General features: G+C 35.5%; 1 protein-coding gene across 2 annotated transcripts in view; it reads right to left on the minus strand.

The window, feature by feature from the left end:
• Nucleotides 1-7,250, minus strand: part of grm2a (glutamate receptor, metabotropic 2a) — a 102,425-nt gene extending 95,175 nt beyond the window's left edge. Inside the window, exon 1 of one of the 2 annotated variants that reach the window (XM_087255098.1) lies at nt 6,597-7,250. The gene's annotated coding sequence lies outside the window, so the exon portion shown is untranslated. Of the gene's footprint in view, nt 1-6,591 lie in introns of both variants that reach the window. The other variant, XM_087255097.1, reaches the window with a different exon arrangement.
• Between the last annotated feature and the right edge of the window lie 3,915 nt (nt 7,251-11,165).

The following is an 11,165-nucleotide window of genomic DNA, read 5'->3' on the forward strand; positions in this document are numbered from 1 at the left end:
GCCGCTGAATCCCACATTGCAGCATAGGTTATTGTGCAGTCAATCAAAAAAAAAAAAAATGACAGTAACAAACATAGCATTAAGTTGGCTATACTGTGGTGTTGTTGTGAAAATGAACTTTAACCCTTTATTCCCTGCAGCTGAATCTCCATCTGTCAAAGATCTTCATATTCGTGTCATGATCAGTCCCGTGCTAGGTGTCTAAAGGGAAAGGCGCGTTCACGTTTTACTGCATCCAGTATTACATATTAGTGATGTCCAATATCAATGTCAACCCGTTCAAGTAAAAGATCCCAACCCAGTTGTCCACTATAGTCCACTATTTCGTTAAAGAATTAATGTTAATTAAAATGTTAACATGGTGCACTTTTAGATTTAAACCTCAGTTGAATGCTTTCTTTTACTCAGTGCTGTTACACACTGCATTGAAGCTCATTTTCAAAAAAAAACGTAATATTGGCTCTTTAACAGTCATGTGAAGGTGAGGAACTGAAAGTAACATATGAATTTGATTGTTTTCCAAATTTGCAATAACATAATGGGGTCTGTGTTGCCTTTACACTCTTTAGTGTAAAAAATAATGATCATTTTGAACAAATCTTATTTTGTTTTAAAGTCTGGTAAGATGTCTCCAAGTAACATTTTTGATGCTAACACCAGATCATTTGTTTTATTTCACTTTATTTTGAATCCTTGTTACAATGTGGTGATTTCATGTTGATTTGGATTGCTTTAAGTAGGCAGTATTTTAAAGGCAGGGACACACTAAACCGTAAGTCTGCCATTGGGCAGCATCTGTCAGGCAGGCTTGTTTGTTTTGTTTCACATGTTAATTCCCGCCTGGCTCACATTAGAGAGAGATCACCTGATTCAGCATGTAGAATCAGTGTCGGCCATCAGTGAAGGAGAGCAATCCGATTGGCTGTCCAACTTAGACACTTGGATGATGCGATGGCAGCCACAGGACAACGGTCCCAGTGCGCTCACCACACACTAGCTATGCGCTTGGCCATGATGGTTCAGAGCTGACGGAGGGAAATTGGCCAAGACACCAGGGTTATACCCCTACTCTTTACAAGAAGTGCCATGGGATTTTTAATGACAACAGAAAGTAAGGACCTCAGTTTATTTGCCTCACTCTAAAGACGGATGAATAAATCAAGGAACAAAAACTGAAGTGACAAAACTAAGCTAACGATGCAAGTCAAGCGGGAACACAAAGAAAGCAGCTGTCATTGTGTCACATTTCTTATATATTTCCAAGCTATATAGTCTCCGATATATTTGTATAAACAAATCCTGCTGGTTTGTTTACGGTTTGTATGTGTGGCACACTATTTCTTATTTCCCTTTGTGAAATGACAATATAGGCAGGTGAGGAAAGTACATTCTTGTCCAGACCACTGTTGTCCATTTGGTCAACACAAGGTGACAACACAGTCATTTTTCATCACCACTAGATCTTTAGAATGTTTCTGTAATCTTTCATTTCATTATAGTCATAAAAGAACAGTTTATATTCCAGAATTTACATCAGTCAGACTTTCTTTTTTTTTGTAGATGTCTTATAAACACTCACTGGCCACTTTATTAGGTACACCTTACTAGTACCAGGTTGGACCAACTTTTGCCTTCAGAACTGCCATAATCCTCCGTGGCATAGATTCAACAAGGTACTGGAAATATTCCTCAGAGATTTTTGACCATAATGACATGATAGCATCATAGAGTTGTGGCATTTGTCAGCTGCACATTCATGATGCGAATCTCTCATTCCAACAAATGTGTTCTATTGGGTTGGGATCTGGTGACTGTGGAGGCCATTTGAGTACAGTGAACTTATTGTTATGTTCAAGAAACCAATCTGAGATGATTCATGCTTCATGATGGCACGTTATCCTGCTGGAAGTAGCCATCAGAAGATGGGTCCACAAAATTTGTATCATTTTGTTAAATTTAATGGTATTTTTTATAAGTTTTGAACAGCATTTTAAATACTGTATATTCTTCCGACCAAATATCAGTTCGTCATTTCATACCATCTTTGCCCCACAAATTATTCTAAGATGCTGAAAAACAAACGCTGCTATTTTTCTCACAGTGAATATAATAACTCATCATACATCGGGATAAAGCCTGGTTCATTAGGTCGGTTTGCTTTCTCACCACAAATTAACCACTCCAGAAATTGCTTTCAAGGGGGGCCAAACACCCCCATTTAGGCAATTTCAGACAACAGTGTGGATTTAAGAGCAATTGCCATGCTCACAAAACAAACTGAGCAAAGGAACAAAATTTGACATGTTCCAAAACGAATCAAATGTGAAACCATAAGGTTTCGTAAGTCTCCACCAAAAGCAGATTGCTACATCAAATAACATTCAACCAACAGAAAATCATCATTATTTTTCACACGAACCCTAACTTTAAATCTAGGGCTTTGCAGTGCTACAATAAAGTGCATGTAATGCATATTTTCACATGTTGAATATATTATACATTGAGTTATGATTCTAAAGGAACCACAATGTGTGACATTAAATTACAACAACTGCAGCATTTAGTAAAATTTCAGGTTCTCATAGTCTAGTGTGACAAACAGAGATCAATCCAAACATCAATAACCATCTCAGCACATGTGTTACAGATTTGCAGTGATTCTGGTAGATTGCATTGGTCTTGACTGAACTGAGTTCATCAGTGTTCTTTCATTTATGCATTGACAGTAGATCACCTGTAGATCTTTCAACTGCCATCGCTGCTTATACTGTGGCTTAAAAATTATTATTGGAAATTGATGCAGTTAGAATGTATGGGTGTTTTCCAGTACTGAGTTGCAGCTGGAAGAGTATCTGCTGCTTAAAACATATGGCGGAATAGTTGGCAGTTTATTCCGCTGGGGTGGCCCCTGATAAATAAGGGACTAAGCAGAAAGAAAATGAATGAATGAGTTTGGCAGTTTAGCCCTCAACAATTCTTTACATAAGTCATTTAAGATTGCAATAAGGCTGAAAGCACGTAAACTCTCCGCTGCAAGGCCACCCAGCACAGACAAGGCTCAAACCAGAGATCTCCTGCTTTAGCTGTGAGGTGACAATCATCCCACTGAGCAGCTGTGACACCCCACTTTACACCTCCATTACGTTCACTGTCTTTGTCACTGGAACCTATCAATCACTCCACTGCAGATTAATCTCACGAGAGGTTAATCTATTTCCTGACAAATACACTTGTCAGCATCTGTGACCTATCCCGCTACCGTAAATTGTTCTCCAAAATGCTTGCTGTCCGGACTAAAAAGCCATTATAGGTGAATTCTGTGTTAGCAATTCCCTGTTTTATTGTTGATCAATTCTGAATGTGGTTGTGTTACTCACAGATAAGAAGGTGCGTTTACATGCAATGGCGCTGATAAAGCATCTTTGCTGTGCTCACAAACGCATCTCCACTTTGCTGGATCACTGAAACCTGAAGGAATGGCTTTTATTTATCACTCTTTAGCCCATGCTTTGCCCCATTTCTTTTTTGCTCATTTTAGATTTGACAAAACAGACATAAAAATACAGAAATACGGAAGAACATGGTAATATAAAACCGTCGAGTGTCTTCTGCTAGTTAGCAAAGCATTAAAGAACTTTCTAATCTGCTAAATACCAGATTGGAGATCAAAATAGCAGATTTGTCTTGATTAAAATAAACACTAAAAACTGAGATGAAACATTTACTTCAGCCAGAAGTGTACATTTGTGATGGTTAAATAAATGTTCAATTGTATCTTCAAAAGATTTTTTGAATTTTATCACGCTTTTCCTTAAATATTGTCGATTAAGCAATAAGTAAATGGATTGAGTTTTGTTACTTACACCATGTGTGGAAATGTTTGTGTTACCCTGCTCACCTCTAAATGTAATATAAATGACTTTTCACACCTCAAACATACTAATCAAGCATATTGTTAATCATATAATAATTTTTGTATGCTATCAAACATCGTACACAGATATTTAAATATAGTATCATTAAAATAACAGAACGTATTATATCAAATACATGCAAACCTGATTAAAACTGCGCTTAATAATTGAACAGACTCAAAGTAAAAACTCATTTTTGGAGAATTGGAAAGCATAAGCCGCGTGGGTAAAATTAGTTTGAGAACAGTTAACACAAACTTTAAAAACACTCAGGTTCTCAGTGTTTTTAAAACTCTCTGCTAAATAACAGATTGGAGATTAAGATAGCAGAATTGTCTTAATTTAAATAAATACTAAAAACTGAGATGAAACATTTTGGCTACTTTGCTATATGTACATTTGTGATGGTTAAATGTTCAACTGTATCTTCAAAAGATTTTTTGCATTTTGGCACATTTTTCCCTTAAATAGGGTTGATATGGCAATAAGTAAATTAGGTTTTGTTACTTACACCATGTGTGGAAATGTTGAAACAATGTGTGTTAATTACCCTGCTCACCTCTAAATGTAATATAACGGACTTCTCAATCTACAAAAATATGTTTCAAGCATAATGTGAATAATATCATCATTTTTTGTATCCTATCAAACACAGATATTTAAATATATTTATATTATATTTATATATAAAGTAGGCCTAACACTAAAATAAGAGAACTTACTAATACAGTGCTCAGCATAACTACACCCCATTTTAAAAATGAATATTTTTATCCATATCTCATTGAATATAGGCAATGTATTTTGGTACAATTAAACACAATTAATACAATTAAATTCAAACAAGTATTGCAGAAAATTACGACCAACACAATTTCAACTAAAATTTCATTTATTGTTTTTATTCGTTTTTATTTTATTTTTTTGCTTCTTTTGATAAAACTGTATTTAATATTTTTCTATAACATGTAAATCTGAGAAATAGTTTTTGGAAAATTATGCATGGAAGTTATTTTGTTAGATAATCTCTAGATTTGGCTTCAGTACTGACTATTATTAAAATATATTTGTGAGGGGTGTACTTATGATGAGCACTGTACATGCAAACCTTAGACTGATTCAAAACTGTGTTTGATTCACTAAATAGAACCGACTCAAAAGAATCACTCATTTTTCGAGAATCGGATATCATTGGTCGCGTGGGCAAATTTAGTTCGAGAACAGTATAATATTGCGAATAACGCAAACATTAAAAACGTTCAGGTTATTAGTTTAAAAAAAGCGATGAAATTTATGCTCGTTTAACCTTGTTACGCAGAGATATGCGCGTGTGACGCGATTCCTGAGTCTCGTGCACGTTTTCTGAGGAAGAAGATAACACATGTCCGGCGCGAGCTTGAATTATTTAAACTAACCAGCCGACGGTTGTTCGCCTCGGTTTGGTTTGTTATTTTTAAACCACAGCTGCCCTGCTCACCGAAAGAAACACAAATAGTGGACGTGTATTTATTAATTTCCATCTTGATTGCATTTAGTGTCATTCTTTTTAAACTCATAATTAGGGGAGATTAAATTTTATTTTTTAAGAGACAACATGGTTAAATCAGCAAAGTTGATTTTATCATTTCACATTGTTTCTATGACCAATTAAGGCATGAACTGCTATTATTAGGCAACTGTGATTTCAAACAATGAAGGGCTATAAAAAACACAAAGGACACATAAACCCACAAAAACAATAGATAAAAATTCACTTTTCCATGTGACGGTTCTCATCTTGGATGAAAATAACCTCACAAAGTCAGTGTAAAAACAAAAGCCTATATGAAATGTAATGTATACACTGTAATGTAAAACACTGCACAAATAAATATACAGTAGCCATAACTGACATGATTTTATGGTTTTGGAAAATATTACTAAAATGGAATGGAGTAAATTTAAACATCTTATAAACTAATGTCAAATTTTAATTTCGTAAATCACATTAAAATCGAAGCAAAGCATTGTAGGCTATAAAAAAGTGCATGCTATAAATATTTTGAGAGTTAATAAGATTCACGAAGTTTTAAGGCGGTGTGAAAAGTCGAGGAGAGATTAAATGACTTAAAACGATGCACCTCTAAACTCGGGTTAAAAAGATGTCACGTAAACCATCAACAAACGTGTGAGGATGTGTTAATCTGAAGCTGGCTAAATATATATATAAACGCTTTCTCACTTCTGGAAAAGACCAAAAGTCACGCATTTTACACAAATAAAGTTGAAATACTGGCTCCATGCTCTCTATAGATTCTCCAAGATGCGTTCAGACACACCCCGGAGCGGGAGTGTTTTGCTATTCAAAGCGGTCTGTGAAGAGATGTTACCTGTGCGCTTGTTTATCTGATATGACGCTTGTTTATGTTGCCTTTTTGAACATGTCTCATTCCGAATATCGTGTACAAATGTAATACAATGCAATGTGTTTGAATTTTTAACAGAACCATTCTCTAAAATCTCATTATCTTTATTTCTTGATTTGATCAGGTGTCAAAATACAACGCGTTTTATGTTTTAACCAACTGTTAGCAACGCTAAGTTTCCATCTTCATTTCTCTTACAAACCAATATGCAGAAATCCCACATGATAAATGTACATCAACAGATGATTAGATTCAGATGATAACGATCTTACCTGACCTGTCCAGTTCACCTCTCATCGACAGCTTCCTGGCGGATCTTTTCCAAGACATCCGGTTAAGACTCTGTATTTTTCTTCGTATCCTTCCAGACAGTTTGGTGTTACTCTAATGTTGCATTAAAAAAAAAACATATGGCTGAATTCCAGCAGTGGAATCCAGGTTTCATTCAGCGGGTGAAGTTTGCATTGAGCGCGCGCCTCAGAGACGCTGTGCGCGCGTGGAGCTGTCCGTGGTACTGAAAAGGCATCGCGCGCGTCATTGGATTCCTTGAGATTTTTCCCCCTTTTAGAACGAATTACCTTGAATTGCTATGCACAATACACGCAAAACTTTTAATAACCATTACAGAGTATTAAAGAAAGACAAGACAGTCATTATAATGCATAAGTTTTAGGCTATAACCTATTGATGACTCGGAGCGCGTGTGCGTGATGCTCTGATGAGATGACACTGATTTGATGTCTAACCCTGAAACGGTGAGCTCTAAATATCGACTGGATTTCTGCAACAGCAAAACAACACAAAAGTGTTCATATGTGCTAGATGCACATCTAATTCCCCGACCACTGGCAGAGAAACATCGTCAACTGCGTTTCTATCTGACAACACTGACCGCAAACCATCAAGACAACAACTTCTCTCAGTCTGCTCTGCTCTAACTGATCCGTGAGACACTGAATATGTAAATGTGCAGAACGACGTCAGATTGGGTCGATTTTGTTTAATTGGTCGATGTATTAAGGTTGGCTTGTCAGAATCACACATCATCAGATCAATGTCCCGTTTCAGGTCGATGGACAAGTTTCAACATGACACGAGTGGAAAGCGTGTCACGTTCTCGTGAGGATGTGCTCTCAAAACCAACATAGATTGTGTGTTGACCTCTCATCCTTTGAGCCAGTCACATCCCAACTTGTCTTATTAATGTTTTAAAACTTGCGAGAGAAGACCATGTGAAATCATTTGGTGGTTGACCCGCCACCAATATCTTGAAAAGTATACTTACACTTGGGAGTATTCATCATACAAACACTGTGTTAGTGGATAATAAATAGATTTGAAAAAGAACACAATGTGCATTAAAGACCAGAGGCAAAACATTTAAAGAGCTTTTGCAAAAAGATCAACGTTTAGTCATTATTTACTCACCTTCATGTTGTTCCAAATTCATTTGGGTTTCTTTCTTCTGTAAAACACAAGATGTAAGGCTTCAGATTTAAAAGTATAGTTTATTCAAAATGAAACATTTGCTGTTAGATTTCACCCTAAGGACATTCTAGCTGAAATAGCAGCCCTTTGGTGCTTCATTTAATGTAATTCAACAGCTACCACCACTTTGACAGTCAATCAATTTGTCAATCAATAAACACGCTAAACAAAAACTAATACCTGTGGCTCCTGATGATGCACTGAGATCCAGGTTGACCTTAGGGTGAATAAATTAGTAGCATTTCATGATTTTGGGGTTAACTTTTCCATTACTAAATTTTTCAGTCACCATTTACTTTCATGCTCGATTGAATGGGTGTTATCAGTGCTTATCAGCTGATGGACATGGCCCAGTAGGGGGCGTCTGCGCCAACTGGGAGGCTCAGAAGGCTGTTATCGTCCATCCACATGGTTAATCAGCTATAGATCACATATGACTGCGGCCAGCAGTTACTGACAATTATTTATATTATTTAATAAATTCCCCATTAATTGTATTTTATAAACGTCTACCTCTACCCCAACCCTAAACCCAGCTGTCACAGTAACGTAAAAACAGATCTAGATCTGGAGTCTTCTTTATTATTATAGCTGATTAACCATGTGGATGAATGATAACAGCCTTCTGAGCCTATCAGTAGGTGCAGAAGGCCCCTACTGGCCCATATCTATCAGCTGATAACCACTGATAACCCCCATCTTATCGAGTGATAACATTGGAAGTGGGTGCATTCCGAGAGTTTGTTGAATAACATCAAAAAATGCAAATATCACACTGGTAATACTACTATTGTACGAGTAAAACAATTCAGCCGCAGGTAAGCTGGGTTCTTATTGAGTAAAGCAACCGTATTGCAAATGTGAAGCTAATGTAGAATAAATGACACAATATGCCCTAATATTGAGCTTCTTTTTGCTCCACCTATGAATATGGGTTAAAATAAGCATAACTTGAATGCTCCTATATTTCACAAAGCTCATTGCAATCATGTGATAAAGTGTTTAGTTGGCAGAGAACCTGCTGGAGCTTTTTGGCACAATAGTTGTATTGATCTGTGTTGTCAGAGGCAAACACTGACATAACATCAGAACAAATCTAATGACTTTTTTTTTTTTACAGAGGACAATTTCAGATAGGATTTCCTGAGCTTAAAATAGTAAATAAGACTCTCTTCTGTTCCTTTAACATCAGGAATCATGAAAACAAGCAGATTTAAAAGAAGAAATTATATTACAAAGTGTAAGAGACATGTGATATTATAATAATTCAATAAATAATTGTTGTATTTTCACACTACATTAAACATATAGTACTTATATATAAAAGTTTTTTAATGTTACCAAATATCTTTTAAGAAAAGTAAGCCTGTATCATTTCAACTTTACAATGTATTTAAAGATTATATTGCAATATAATGTTGTTTCGATTGCAATATTTCACAATATTACTGCTTTGATTGAATTTTTTAACTAATCTCTCTCAGTCTTGACAAAATAATGTCTAAAAGCATGTCTTTAAAATCAAAAAACATTTTATAGACCTCAAGCTTTAGAAAGGCAGTGTGTGTGCTATATATTCCATCAGTAAAACAAAATATCTCTTGCAAAAAAACACATATCTCTTGCAGAATTACACTGCAAAAGACATTACAGTGCAACTGTCAGCATCAAAATGAGAAAATAACAGTATGAGATTCCAACATTCACAAAAAATGCGATGACAAAAAACAAGCAAACAAATACATGGTAAAGAGAACATTTTCTGGTTTTACTTTAATATCTTTTATATATTGATCAAAGTCAAGACCTCACATTTTCAAATAAAACAACACATCATACACCACCTGACAAAAGTCTTGTCATTGATCCCAGTTGTAAGAGCAACAAATAATACTTTGACATTTAGTTGATCATTTGGAAAAGTGGCAAAAGGTCGATTTTTCAGACGAATTATCTGTTGAACTGCATCCCAATCATCACAAATACTGCAAAAGACCTACTGGAACTTGCATGGACCAAAGATTCTCACAGAAATCAGTCAAGTTTGTTTAAGGAAAATCCTGGTTTGAGGTTACATTCAGTATGTGAGCGCTCGTGAGATTTGCGGAGTGGATGGCAACATCAACAGCCTGAGGTATCAAGACATTTGTGCTGCCCATTATAAACCACAGGAGAGGGCAAATTCTTCAGCAGGAGAGCGCTCCTTCTCATACTTCAGCCTCCACATCAAAGCAAAGAAGGTCAAGGTGCTACAGAATTGACCAGCCCAGTTACCAGACATGAACATTATTGAGCATGTCTGGGGTAAGATGAAAGAGGCATTGAAGATGAAACCAAAGAATCTTGATGAACTCTGGGAGTCCTGCTAGAATGCTTTCTTTGCCACTCCAGATGACTTTATTATAAAGTTATTTGAGTTATTGCAGAGATGTATTAATGCAGTCCTCCAAGCTCATGGGAGTCATACACAATATTAATTCTTTTTATACTGCGTCATGACTTTATATTCTATACTTCACATTATTTCTGTTTAGTGACAAGACTTTTGTCTAAGCAAAGTCAGACTTTACTGTCCTAATTAAATAATTAAAAATCAAACCATGATCATATATTATTTTAGTAAAATAAGCGTAATCTAGAGGTATTTACCTTTCATATAAGCCATTTCTGATACCAAATGATCATGTAGAAGTCAAGTTATTATTTGCTGTTCCTACAACATGGATAGGCAACAAGGCTTTTGTCAGGTAGTGTATAGACCATTTTAATGTGGTCATGTTACTAGCCCATGAACATTTCCTGCTTGTCAAACAATTTTTTTTTAATCTGTAATGAGGCGATTCAATCCTTACTTGATGTTAAAATAGCTATCTTAACATTATTTATTAATATGTGAAACTTTTTGGAGCTCAGAAGCTATGGAAATTTAAAAAGTAAAACAGGAAATATGTCAGGACCATTGTTTATGTTTACATCCCTCAAAATGCTAACACTGAACATTCTGTCCTCATTTATGTCCCCTTGTTCCAAACCTGGATTGACTTTCTTCTATTGAACACTTGTTAGTTTAGTTTTTCTTTAACACAAATGGTTAAAACTAGTGGTTTGAATGATTTAAAATGAGAATTAAATAGCATTTTAGGCCTGCACCGTTATCTTTAAATCCAGTCTTTTAATATTTAATCATGAGATACTTTTTGTAAATAAAAATCCTCTTTAAAATGTTATACTGAATAATATCTTAGTGTGTCTTCTCTAAATCTGGATAGAAATACATGAATTACATTGAATTAAATACATTTTTGCAAAGATAAACCAAAAAGTGATGTCAAAAAATTGAATCCACAAAGAAACAAAC

The sequence above is a fragment of the Danio rerio genome, chromosome 6 (assembly GCF_052040795.2).
Source record: "Danio rerio strain M-AB ecotype USA chromosome 6, GRCz13ab, whole genome shotgun sequence".
Taxonomy (NCBI): domain Eukaryota; kingdom Metazoa; phylum Chordata; class Actinopteri; order Cypriniformes; family Danionidae; genus Danio; species Danio rerio.